The 13993-nt window shown below is 41.0% G+C and overlaps 1 long non-coding RNA gene across 1 annotated transcript; it reads left to right on the forward strand.

The window, feature by feature from the left end:
• The first annotated feature begins 2143 nt into the window (after window positions 1–2143).
• On the forward strand, window positions 2144–13034 carry LOC120371291. Its single transcript, XR_005584256.1, has 3 exons — window positions 2144–2242; window positions 10929–11042; window positions 12901–13034. It is a non-coding gene; the product is annotated as an uncharacterized LOC120371291 (long non-coding RNA).
• The last annotated feature ends 959 nt before the right edge of the window (window positions 13035–13993 follow it).

The following is a 13993-nucleotide window of genomic DNA, read 5'->3' on the forward strand; positions in this document are numbered from 1 at the left end:
TAATAATGCCAGAGAGATGGATGCACTGGACATAATTAAATTACTCAGAGCACTGTAAATTTACATTGTAGTTGACTTTCAGTGAGTACAGATCAAGCCCTTTATCGGTCAGATCTTTCCTGATACTAGTAGATATATATTGGAAAATACAGTTCTACATTCTGTTCTATGACCTGGGGTATGCAGGAAGTCGGACTAGATCACAGCGGTCCATTCTGGTCTTAAATGCTATTTTCATGTGCATGTAGTTCATCCAAACAGTGAACTTATTTATTGATGTGTAAGTGTGGGTGGCTTATTGGCCTAAGCTCAGGTTTAAATTTAGACTCCTTAGAAATTGGGTTCAAACCCTGACATGGTTGATATAGTCCTTCATTCTTCTGAAGTAGATAAAAGTCCCCATATAGTTTACAGTGTGGAGGTCTTTCGGATTTGATCTTAAAAATGAAGGTCTGCGTCTGTTTTCAGGCAAAATGTCTCTCTCTCTCCACTCTAGTTGGGCTTAGAAGGAATAGATTTATCAGTAAATGCTGGTAAATGTCATTTTTAGAGTACAAACTGACTAAACTGACTAAAAATATTTCCATTGATAATAATGGAAATTTACAGATAGGCAAAGTAAGAAAAATGCTGCCTGAGAACTTATTAGAGTCAGAATCCAGTGATTTAGACTTTTGAATAGTGAAAATAGGTATGATCTGTTGATTTAAGGATATTTCCTTTGTATATTTCGACATTGTGGTTAGATGTTGACAGAGTCCTTATACCAGGCTTCGGATACAAGGATTTCTGTCTCAGGCCCTCTTCCTACTATAGACATGTTGACAGTTTGTGTTTTAATGGTTATAAATATTTAACTTTTTGAATCTCAGTGTCTACTGTCATTAAATAATTGTTTGACCACCACCTCCAATAACTTTCTGCAACTGTGGAAATTTAAATAAATAAAAATCTTCAAAAATGCTTACAGTTATCCATTGAGATAATCTGTTAAAATTATCAAAATCCCATTCTGCCAAGCCTAATTCTAGGTCAGTGTGCTGTGAGTAGAGCTAGGTGGCAAATGGTTTTCCCATCCTATAAAAACTTCCATGGTTTAAAAAAATCTTCCCATTGTTCATTGGGACAAATCTGAGCTCTTTCAAAGTGTTTAATGGAAAAAAACGGAGGAGAGAGAGAGACCAACTCCTGCATCCAAGAAAAGCCATACCTTGATGGTCAGGGCACTCACCTGCATTAAGGTAGACACAAGTTTAAGTCCCTGCTTTGCTGATTCAGACTAGCAACTTGAACATGGGTCTCCTACATCCCAGGTGAGGGCCCTAACAACCAGGATACTGGGTATCCTGGGGTGGGCCTCTCTTTGTGGTTTTGACCAGAAAATTTCCCCTCAACCTGAGAAACTTTCCCAATGAAAGTTTCATTGAAACAGATACATTCCCATGGAAAGTTTTGGGTTTGACGAATCAGCATTTTACAATAAAAAACACTTTGTGAGAAAATTCCTGACAGCTCTAACTATGAGCTGGTTAGCTGCCACAATCCCTGCAAACAGGACCACATGTGTTTCCATGGAACTCTGTGGGACTTGAACTGGGGAAAGAGTGAGCCCATTTGCGGGGGTTATTTGGGATGAAAAATAATACATAAAGGCAAAATGCATAATAAAAGCAGGAGGGTAATATGGCCCTAGTGTGTCATCTCATACACCAATGATAATATATTTTATGATAAATTATACATTAAAGCAGCAATTATACAAGCATGTTGTTTTACAAGACAACAGTTAAGTGTGTACGTGGATAAATGCCTAGGCCCTTGATGGGGCAAAGTGCTGCACTGCCTCAACACTCATCTGAGACAATAAGTGATCACGGTGCTCAGAACCTCACAGCACCCTTCAAGAATGGGCTCTAATGAAATGTGCCTGGGTCGTGTTCTCTAGGAAACTTTAAAGCCTGTCTTTGGGAATTTTTAGCTAGAAGTGCTGCATGTTAAGTACTTAAATGATTTGTTCTGATGAGGGAATCGGAGCATTAGATAATAATTAATAGAAATCTTTCTCTGCACTCATATGCGGACTGGGGAATTACACAAAATATTTTGCATTAAAAATGTTTCTTTCAATACAAATCTCACTGCAGAGAGTGGACAACAGAATATTTTGACCTGCAGCATCCATTGTATTAAGTTAATGAGACGGGATCACTGCAGGGACATGTATGACCAGGAGAGAAATATGGTACGTATGTCCAAGTGAATGAAAGAGAGTGTTTGATAAAACTCAGTTGCGAGTGTCTTGGGAAATCAGGTGTGGCAATGTAAACTATGAAAATCAGTGAGAAATAATATAGAAATTGAAATTATTTTTGTGCATGTAATCCATAGTTTAACTAACACATAGAGAAACTAATACAAATGCATCACTCCAGATGTATTGCATGACAAACTCCTTTAGTTCAATTCTGTCTTACCGGTTTACCTGATAAAATAATATGTATTAATCCATTGTTCCCATGACCGCCTCTCCCAGAAATTCAGAAAAAGATGAGGTCCTTTCCTTATTTTACTGTACAAGGCATACGTTTCTTTGATAAGCCTAAAAAATGCACACGGAAGCAGAAAGAACAATCCTTGTATCACTTATGTATTCCCAAAACTTTTATTCTCTAGTCTAGTCATACCCATCTTCCCTGCCTCTGTTATTGTGCGGTGGTTCTATTTTGCCATTCTATGACATTCCTTGTCTCTTTCTATCATTCTGTGTTACAGAATAATGTATTTTAAAAGTATTATATTGTAGCAATGCTTCAAAAACAGACACTAGCAATATGAGCTCCCGAAAGAGACCTTTATTGCAGAGCTGGTTTTAATCTACTTGAAAGTTTCAAAACTATGTGTGCATGCACGTGTCTCTACTTATTTATCATTTTTCTGCTCACAAACTGGATGTATGCACCTGCAAATGACGGGGTACGCGTATGTGAAGAACGAGGAAATATAAGTATTATTTATTCTGAATAGGATGCAAGCCGTGTGTGTGTGTTTATGATGGGTGACTTGCTATAAGGTTAGATTAAAAGGGGATGTTAAAGGCACTAAGCAGGACAGGTAAAACTGTACCATGGACATGAGTCCTAGAAAAAATATTGGGGAAGACCCCATACTACTACCTAGTGCTTTTCATAATTATATCTCAATGTGCTTTATATATAAGGGAACTGAGGCAGACACTCTTGCCCAAAGTCACCCAGCAAGTCAATGGAGGATCCAGGAATGGAACATGGGTCTCCTAAGACCCAGCTGAATGCACTATCTACTAGGCTAGCTGTCCAAGCCTACCTAGCTCTTGCCAGGCTAAGAATGGTTTACTCATCCCAAGGCTAAGCCTAAAATTAAAAAACAGACAATTAAACACTTGTAGACCCCAGCTAGGGGTGGAATGGCCAGAAGCTGCTCAGGGTATCTGTGTGAGCTGACTGGCTGGCAAGGAGACATACACAGAGAGAGGCAGAAGCTGCAGCAGGGGCTATCTGCTTTTTCACGGCCCAGAGATGGAGGTAACTCGGGTAGATGAAATGTACCAAAGTTTGCAAGAAAGGATCAAGGTTTAGGTAAAGGGAAATGTGCGTCGAGCCCTTTAGAGTATTGACCTTTTGCTCTGCATGCTTTGTACCTTTGGTGAATGGATACACGATGCTTGGTTTTGAAGAAGCTGGTTTTGAGTTGCTTTAACCATCTTGCTCTGGCCAAAGATCCCTGGAGTGAAAAGGTTAAAATGTGCCAAACGCAGTTAGGCCTATCACGTTAGCATGGGTGGGAAATGGGGACTGGTGCCCAGAGACCTCGGCCTAGAGCGATTGAACCACATAGTTCTGCCCAGAGTGAGATGCAGGAAGCCAGGCCTGTCACCTAAGGCCTGTTCACCCGAGAGCTACTAAAGAGGGTCCAAAGCACATTTTGCCCTGTAATGCTGACATCATCTAACTAGCCTTTTGTGTGTAATCGTAGCAGCATTAAATAATTCGGCATTTGAATGCATGCAGCTTTGGAACAGTTTGTATACAGATACAGGGTAATTTCAGTCTTGACTGTGCATCATTGCTTTTTGTGTCTAATACATACACTTTTTATACAATGTGTGTCTATAGAACATTGGTCAGGGAGAATGTTCTTATAAGAATGGAAGGAAGTTAATGAACATCGCAGATGGAAAAAAGAAATGCAATTCTTAAAGATCCCAGTAGATGGCACCATCTTTTCTGTAAGGATTATGTTTGGGGAAGGGACTTTTCTAGGAGAGAAACTGAGAGAGAAACTGCTAAGAGATCATAGCATATGTTAGCTGTATCACCTTTCGGTGCCAGCAGTAAATGTCTAAAATAGTCTTGTGCCTTCATGAGAAAGAGCACGTCCTTCACTCAGTGCTTTGCAGATGTTGACTTTGCAGATGGTGCTGTGAAGTTGTGAGTCCTTTAGTGAGCTGCACAATTTAAAAGGAAAGAAGAGTATCATCATCAACATTTAAAGTGACATGTTCCTGTTGCTGCGGAGTTGGATGTCTTTGGCCAATGTCTAAACACCTGGCTTTTTCTACTTGCAGGATTCATCTAATGTCCAACTGGACTATAATGTATAGTGCACCATCTCATTTGTCATGGTATTACAACTGTACATTTAAAAGGAGTTAGATTAATTAATTGCCTTAGCTGAGCACTGTACAGTGGAATAACTTTTATTTCATTTTCTGTGAACTTACTGATACTTTGAGGGAGAGCTTTGCCAAACGGAAACCTACCTAAGCAATGACTGCATCTGTATCTCCTATTGTCCATTAAATGATGAGAGACTGACAGGCATTGCTGGTTTTTATTTTACTAACTTGATTCTTTTTATGGGTGCTTGCATTCAATCAATCATAATAAATGCCTATTCCGCAATTTTTCTGTCATTGTTACAGATCTTCAGGGTGATGACTCTTTAAAGAAAGCCAACATGAGCCTTATTGTAAATTGGCAACTAGAGAAAGGCATCTCTGACATGAATTTTTTATAATTTCCGTGAAATGTTATAAGTGATATAATTGAAATCTGTTTTTGTATTGCATTGAAAGCTCATCAGAAGCACTTACTTTGCTAAATTAACCAATGTGCTGTATTTACCGAAGTAATTAAAAATGAAAATGATACACCGGGTCAGAAAATGGAGATGCTGGATAGGGGCAATTGCATTAGGTAGAGCTTGATCACTGAAATCACTGTTAAAACTCATGTTGACTTCAATGGTGCCAAATCAGTGACTTCAATGGTGACTAGAGGCTTATAAGATCATAGTAGACAGACAGAGTCCAGCCTAAAATATTGGTCACACTCACACTGGAGTTAGGAGGGAGCCACTGAAGAAATTAAAATAGTTTCTGCTTCTCTATAGTGCTGTACTAAGGTTTGATCCTGCACCATTCCAGTCAATGGGAGTTTTCCCATTGGGAGCAGGAATCAAAGGCAGGATAGTCTCTTTGATTCAGTTTACCCTTCTGAACAATGAATAAAGTATATCACAATACGATGTCTGGAAATTTAAGCTGGACAAATTCAGACTAGACATAAGGTGTAAATTTTCAACAGTGAAAATAATTAACCATTGAAACAACTTACCAATGGTCATAGTGGATTCTCCATCATGGAAAGTTTTTAAAATCAAGATTCAATGTTTTTCTAAAAAATCTGCTCTAGCAATTATTTTGGGGAAGATCTCTGGCCTGTGTGATACAGGAAGTCAGATTAGATCATCACAATGGTCCCTTCTGGCTTTTGAACCTATGAATACTGTTGAGAATCTGGACCTATATCTGAAGTCTGCTGCTATATTAATTGAAAGGCGTATAGTGGATATTTATGGCTGGATCTGACACCCATCAGTCAATTGTAGTCTTTTCATTCACTTCAATGCAATTTGGACCAGATTGTTAGAGAATATATCATTTTAATTTAATTCTGAAAGAATAACTCTCTGCATAATTTATACTGTAATACGATTTGAATGAGTTTGGGCAACACTCTTGTCTGATTCTTAGGAAAAACATACCTGGCTGAGTGGCTGAAATAGGCAAATTTTATTACATTGACTAAAGATGAAGTGTGGAATTCATAAAGAGCGTACACTGTTCTCTGATTGCTCTACGGTGATTTCTCCTGTACTGCGCTCACTTGTGCACTTAGATCCTGAACCCCGCAAACCTTATTTATGTGAATAATGCTTACTTGTGCAAGTAGGCTCACTAGCTTCAGTGTGGCTAAAGGTTGTGGAACTGGGCATGGGGCTGTAAGCTTTTCAGAAGAGGGGCTTGTTATCTGTTGGGCACAGTTCACCTATAGCACTGAATACTTACAGTGATAAACAATAACAAAGTATTAACAAGATCCCATTATCAAAGCAATTTGAATGCTACATAAAGTGACCTTAAAGTTTATTTTTACAAATGGGTGCCTATCTTTAGGCATCCAAATATATGCTAATTTAGGTGCCTAACTGTAGACACAAGTGCCTAAGTTTAGGCAACCAACCTAGATAATGCATCTCCCAATGTGTATTTTCTAAAAACCTTTGAATGCTAGAATCTGTGAAATAAATAATCCTTTGAATATAAAATCCCTAATTAACATTGTAAGATGTTCTACAGGCAATCCTTCCTCTCATGAAAACAAGGGATTCAACTCATTACAAAGGATGTTCCTAAAAAATTACCTCCGTATCACAGTGGAACAGCTATGGAGGAATAATTCAGACACAAACATGTTAATAAAGTCAAAATGGATAACAAGAAAAGGGTGTCTGATGGTCCATTCACAATGCAGCAAAGGCATAAAAAAGGTTAAGTATTAATTCTCTGTGGACATGGGCAGAGATACCTGCAGAGAAGGTAAATAATAGTTGACTCCCACCTCGGGTCAGTATTGTGTAGGTTAGTGGAAGATCGACACAGCTGGACATGATCTCTTAAAGCCAGAATCTGGAAACGATACCTAGCAGAATAAGATTAATACTTTGCACTCAACTGCTCCTTTTCCCAAGAATCTCAAAGTGCTTTACAAACATTAATTTATCCACACAACGTTCTGGTAGTTGTTGTTATTACCCTCCTATAAAACGGGTAGACCGAAGCACAGAGAATTTGAGGCCAATATTTTCATAGTGTCACTAATTTGGGGTACCTTAGTTTTTTGAGTGTCCAATGTGAGACATCTAAGGGTCATGATTGCTCAGAATTACCGGGGACCCACAGCACCTATGCAGCAACAACTGCTCAGCATCTCTAAAAATCAGGTCCAAGCTGTCTAAAGTTGGTTATCCACCCCCCCCAAAAAAGGCACCTCAAATGAATATTTTGAAAATTGTATCCTGAATGACTTGGTGAATATTCCACAGCAGATCAGGGCCAGAACTGCGAACAGAGTCGAGGAATCATGACTCTGTCCCTGGTTCAACTGTCTAGACCAAACTCCCAAAATAGAAAACAAGTTTGTCTGCAAAAGGGATAGGGCAGTAGTGTGTGTACTCACAAGTGCTTATTTGGATGGAATTTACACATTTCTTGAGTATTTATAGAGTAGCAGCAGCACATGAGGCAGGGAGATTACTTTAAAAAAAATTAAGAAAATACCATACTAAAAATGCAAAGAATAGTATTCATCCAGGGGGTGGTGATGGAGAGGTTCAGACCTAATGTTTTGAATTCTTATTAGTATAGAATTATATCTTACTTTTATTAACACAAAACATCTGTGAATTTCAACAGACGTGGAGATTCACTGAAAGAGGATCTTTCTGTGGGTCCAGAAGATTAAATGTGTCAGTTTTTAACAACTCTTTTAGATTCCCTCTTAGGTTTCCGTCTTATGAATCTGCTACTGAAGAAAGTGAAGGGTAGCACTGGCAGGATGACCCAAAGCCCATTGAAGTCAATGGAAGAACTCCTACTGACTTCAATAGCATTTAGATTGGGGCCTGCATCTTAGTATTGCGCTGGCATGTGGGTAGTTATTATAGAAATGAGGCCCCCTGATTCCCAGGTATCGTACAGTCCATTTACTCCTTCCTCCTATGTGGTTCTGTGTCCCACCATAGGCTCAATAGGTCCAGGGTTGTCTGTGTTCCTTGGGCTAATGGCACTATCAGCCCATAGCATCCTGGTAGCTGGATCTTACTGGATTCTCATTGTGCAGTGTCTGCATCTGGTGGTGGCATGAATAAATTAATCTGACATTACAAATTAAAATCAATCAAGGACCAAGCAAGCTTAAAAAGGAGCAAACACTTTATTAGGGGAAAGAACAGAGTTAACTTATAAAGATTAAGGATTGCAACTGGGTGAAGAGAAAAGGCAGGGAAACCAAGAGGAAGTGATGAATGAATATGTTAAACCGCACAGTTATCAGACCTTCCTACACATAAAAACATCCCATCAATTAACTACAGGTAGTCAAAATCTCCCACAGAATATAAAAAGCAAATGGGTGCAAGGCCAGAGTCTGCTCACAGGACCTGGGCGGTCAGTGTATACACTGGTCTTGTGTTGGAGCTTTATCAGGCTGCTTGTACAGTAAAACAAAGACATGTTGCAGGTCTGCTTGTCGCTTACGTGGGGTGTTGTGCCACACACCCCTTCATGTCTGGATGAGTCTGTGCCCCCATTGATCGGGTCTTTCCTCACCCCAGGGCCTTTTACTTCGTAGCTAGCTATGGAGGGCAATCAGTGCTCACTGTTGTGATGTCCTTCTGTGAGGCAGGCAGATCTATCATGGGAAGGAGCAGACCCTCAGTCACTCCAACCCTCGCCTTCCCTTGGTTTCTAGAAGAAGGGAGGCCTAAAAATTGAAACTGGCAGACAATCCTTCTCTCCCTCTGCATATGGAGTCTGGGAGCTCCTTCTCTCCCTCTATATGGCTGGTGATTGCTTGGGCACAGGGACTGGATTCTCTCTGCCTGATGCTTTCACCGGCCAAACTGTGTCAAAGACAGTTAGTTGAGGGGGAAGGGAGCACGTGGATGCTTGCGGTCAGCTGGGCCCTCTGGCTGAGATGCAAAATGGAGTTTTCACCCATACTTAGCATAGAGCACTCAGGAGCTGTTGCATTCTCTTGCTAGCAGCCCATGTCTAGTGTCTGTCTTCCTTCAAATACTGTCTGTCCATGTTCCATGCATATATATGAGCAGTCTCAGACATGTGCCTGCTGTTGGAGCCTGCATTTTGTTGCCTTGGAATGTTAGTCAGGTTTCTGGCCTGCTAACATCTCCTCTTCTTATCAGTCCCGGCACTCACTGCTGGCTGGGATCTCAAGCACAGCTCAAGAGGCAGATTCATATGATGCTATGATGAAAAGAGAGACTACATGAAGACATACGAGCAATTACCAGAGTTAAAGTTGAACTTTTAATATTAACTGTACCTGTCTTGATCTTTCAGTGCTTGATTTTTCAGCCTTAATGCCACTTAATGCTACTGCGTGGTGTTGTTTTTTAATATATGTAGGTATGCAACACCCTCTTGAGATCTTATATCTCCTATGATTGTAAAATACTAGTGAGATGCATAGCTACGAATAGTGAAATTACAAATATTGTTGTAGTTGGAATCCTGTCCATGTTATAGATGCTTCACATTTAATTGGATATCTCACATCACATGAAAATTTGGCAGATATGAATGATGTGAGGGAGGTAGAATCTAGCCAATATTAGACTAATATGGGCTGATTGTAATCAAACATTGGGAGACCAGATCCCAGGAATCTGAATGGAGAGAGAGTCCAAGGGGCTTGAATTAATTACTCGCTGCCATTTTCACTCTGTTGAGATCTGTGGGTTGAAGGGTTAAGTGAGTTTGTGCAGAAAGCTCTGTAAGAAACATGGGTGATCTAGCTTTGTAGCTAAGCTAGCTACTTACTCGTCAGAGAGTGCTATAAGCACCTCCGTGTCTGGGCAGTGGTCCTGGTGCGCCATAAAGAGCAAGGGTAATTAATGTGTGTTAGGGATATGGAAAAAGGGAGCACATAATAACAAGGGAACCTAGCCAAATCCATAATGAGTGTGTTATATTGTTACCTTCCAATCTAAGGTTACTGGCTTTCAAAAGAAACTTGTACAGGAACTCTTTAAGGCCAACATTAGGCTGTCAGTTTTTGGCATTAAGAGACTCTTATCAGTTCACGGATCAAAGTCTTTTCTCTGAAGCCTGAGTTCTGTCAGCCATCCTGGGGATGTGAGTAGATGTTATCCAAGTGCTGCCTGCCCAGAAGTTAGCTGCATTCAAATGAAAATAAATTAATAGTTCTCTTATTTTGTTTTCTCTTCCATTCTGGTACCTGAACAGGACAGCTCTTCCCTATGAAATATCGCTTTAGTCTGATTTTGCATCATCAAATACAACAGGCAAAAGTCACAAAGAGCAAAAATTATTTTGGACTGTGTCCAATCCTTTTCAAAGGAGTCTCCTATGAAAATCCCAGATGAAAAGCATAACTTTAAAAACGTAGCATGCATGAAGGTCAGCAAAAATATGGCCACTTTACTTAGCCTGTATAAATGCTTTATGTAAAATGTCCTTTGTGGCCGACAACATTGTCAGACAGAATATAAATGTATCAAATGTTAAACAGAACTGCTGAACTGGGCATTAAGGATTCAGGAATCAGACTGTAAGCTTCAGCCAAGGGAACCATTGTCATTACTTTTTAACATGGTGGTATGTTTACCAAGAGACACTCGAGAATATTGGTATCTTCATTTGACTAAAAAGCTGATTTAGAATGTAGCTGAATGCTATTTTCAAACAGATATGCCTTCCAAAGTCAGCAATTAAAAACGCGTTGTTTGTGGATTTTGGCAACAGCAGCTCTACTAAAATATTAAATGCTTTGTGTTCTTTTTAGGATTCTTTCCTGCTCACTGAGAAGTAAACAGAATGAAGTTAATTTGCACAGCAGCCAACAATAACATAGAAAATATGAAAAAGTCTGCATAACGCACGTACACAGCAGATTCAGGTACTGTGCCTTGGAATGAGAGTACTAATCTACTTATGGGGAGGCTGAACATGCTAATCATGAACCCGGTGACACCCTTTTCCAGGTGTCAGTGACATTTTAATTCAGTGGCTGTCCCTGGAAGTGGTTAAATTATAATTCAGTAAATTATAGCTGCTCTACCCCACTCCACAAAGGAGTTTGTTAAATGGATCCATGTAGGGCTATAGCCACTGCTTCCAATCTTCTCCTGCTCCACCCTTCCTGAATCGGAATGCCCTGGTGCACAGGCAACCCCCACAGAGCTGGAAGTAGCATGGATGTAGTCTGCAGCTCCAGGGCAAGATCCCTGCATCTTTACAGTGTATGGACTCTGTGTGAGATTATGAACTCTGTGAATCTGTACTGAGGGGCAGACTCCATTTTTGAATGCACAGGCGTTTTTGCTTTATTGCCTGTTCTCCTCCACGTTCTGCTGAAGTCCCAACACACAGAGATACAGGGCTGACAATGGAGGGTGGTTGGCTTAAGTACCCATTTATTGGAAATCTATTCACTCTAGACAAAAGACTAGCTCTTACCCAGAAGAACTGGTTTAGCGGGGGGGAAAGTCACCTTGACAACCAAGTCACCTAGCTGGGAGTTGTGCTCATGTGGAGTTGGCAAGGATGTTACCTGACACAAGGGGGAAAGTTATTTGGCTCATGGCTGGGGCAATTTCCTCCTCTCCATGAGGGAAAAGCAACCCAGCATGTGGCAGCCCATGAGCCATGCATTGAAGCAGAAGGTTTCTGGACAAGTTAAGGGACTCTGACCCCAGCCCAAGAAAAGCCTGGAACAGGGAGGATACTGAGGCAGGGATATGTGGGTAGTGTTTATTGTTTTATATGATTTGTACTCTCCCATGTTTTACATGATTAAATGAAAGAGTGTGTGTGTGTGACCTGCTTCACAACTGCTGCATGCTCCTGAGAGAGTTAAGCTGTAAACCAGAAGCTTTATGGGTATGTGCAGGGAGAGGGTATGTTTAAGTACAAGGGAGTCTGAAGAGTCATTCACTGAGCCCATGGGCCAGGCAGCTGAACAGTGGGTTCCAGTTCTCAGAAGGGGCTGCCAACTAGAAGGTCTGTGCCCTAAGAGTACACTAGGGACCACAGGCTTGGGGCAGCGGCTGGACTCTGTTCAGACTCCAGGGGCTGAACCCACCTGGGAGATCCAGGGACACAGAGGCTTGACTTCCCCTCACAGCAGTCCTGGTGAGTGGCCAGGAGTGGGCATTTGCTAGGATCTGCGACTCACAGACAAAACAATACTTCTGTTCTTCCTGAAACCTAAGAAAACTTTAATCTCCAGCCACATCAGTTGAAATGTCAAGGCCTCATCTGCCTTTTAATGGAGGCTTGTTACCTGAGGTGGTACCTAGGTCCTGTCTGTACGTTTGTACTGAATCTTGTCTCATTATTCACACCAGTTCAAGATGGGTATGAAACTGTTACCAATTTGATTTAATAGCATTTTATATTGTCTTTGCATTAGTGTGAGTGATGATACAAGGTACAAAGCAAGCTGGTCTTCCCCAGATATTGATGCAATGAACAATTAGCCTGGCATTGTTTGTTTGTCCACACCTATCATTGCAGTTCTGACCTCAAGCTCTATACTAATATGAATGATTTGGTCTTGCTCATGTGTAATATTTCTGCATTGTTTCTAGCCTGCCATCAATTTAGCGGCTCCTTGTATTGTGTAAAGTGCTTCCATTCTGCTGTATTAAATATAGTGCTCTCATTAGAATATAAACAGTGCCAGAACCCATTTTTGACTAATTTACAAATCAACAGACTCTTCTGAAAAATACATAGCCTGTAATTTTGTTTAGAGAATCAGATGCATTACTGGCTGCCAATCTGAGATCAGTTCAACCAACATCAGCGCTAAGGATCTGTTTCAGCCATGGATCTGCTTCATGGGAGATGCAGAAATGTAGCCACTCACTTATCTATTCAAATGAAAATGTTGCTTTCAGCGGTGCTACATGTCTAATAAGATTTGCATCCCAGAACGGAACATGTCACAGCAGCCACTGCAGAAATGATTGAAAAAGCCTGTTCACCAAAAAAATAAATAAAAAGAATTAAATAAATCAAGACTTTCAGAATGTGTAGAATTCTTTCTGCTGTTGGCAGATGTCACTCTCTGGTTTACCTGGAGGAGGAAAAGATTAAAATGATTGTGTTTAAAAGAGAAGTAGATGCAACTTGACATGAACCTCAGAGTCCCACCACAATTGTGGAGAGCTGAAAGACTAGATTCATTTTCCTGCTGATTTACTTGCTAATGGCTTGATTCTGCTACCATTGTTCACATTAAATAGAGCATTATTATCAGCGGCGGCTCCAGGCACGAGCGCTCCAAGTGCGTGCCTGGGGCGGCAAGCCGCGGGGGGCGCCCTGCCGGTCTCTGCGAGGGTGGCAGTCAGGCAGCCTTCGGCAGCGCGCCTGCAGGAGGACTGCCAGTCCCGCGGATTCGGCAGCAATTCGGCAGTGGGTACACCGAAGCCGCGGGATCGGCGGACCTCCCACAGGCAAGCCGCCGAAGGCTGCCTGACTGCCGTGCTTCAGGCGGCAAAAAAGCTAGAGCCGTCCCTGCTTATTATGCAAACAATCCCACAAAAATACCATTGATTTCATGCCTACCCGGGCACCTCTTGTGATAAGTAATTTTGGGAGAATCTGTCCCCAGATTCTTATTAGAATAAACTGAATTTGTTGACGGTATGTTTAAAACCCATCAAACTCCATAATAAAAAGAAGGAAGGGCGTGCATGCACATGCCCACACATCTCTGATTAATTGTAAATATCCGAGTGCCATCTCCTCAGGTTAGGTGAGTCAGCCGCCACCCCCGCGATATGTCAGATCTGTGCAGGCATCTTCTAGATCTGCTTGACCTACTAATGATTTACTGCTGGT

This window comes from Mauremys reevesii, linkage group 9 (genome assembly GCF_016161935.1).
Source record: "Mauremys reevesii isolate NIE-2019 linkage group 9, ASM1616193v1, whole genome shotgun sequence".
Classification (NCBI taxonomy): domain Eukaryota; kingdom Metazoa; phylum Chordata; order Testudines; family Geoemydidae; genus Mauremys; species Mauremys reevesii.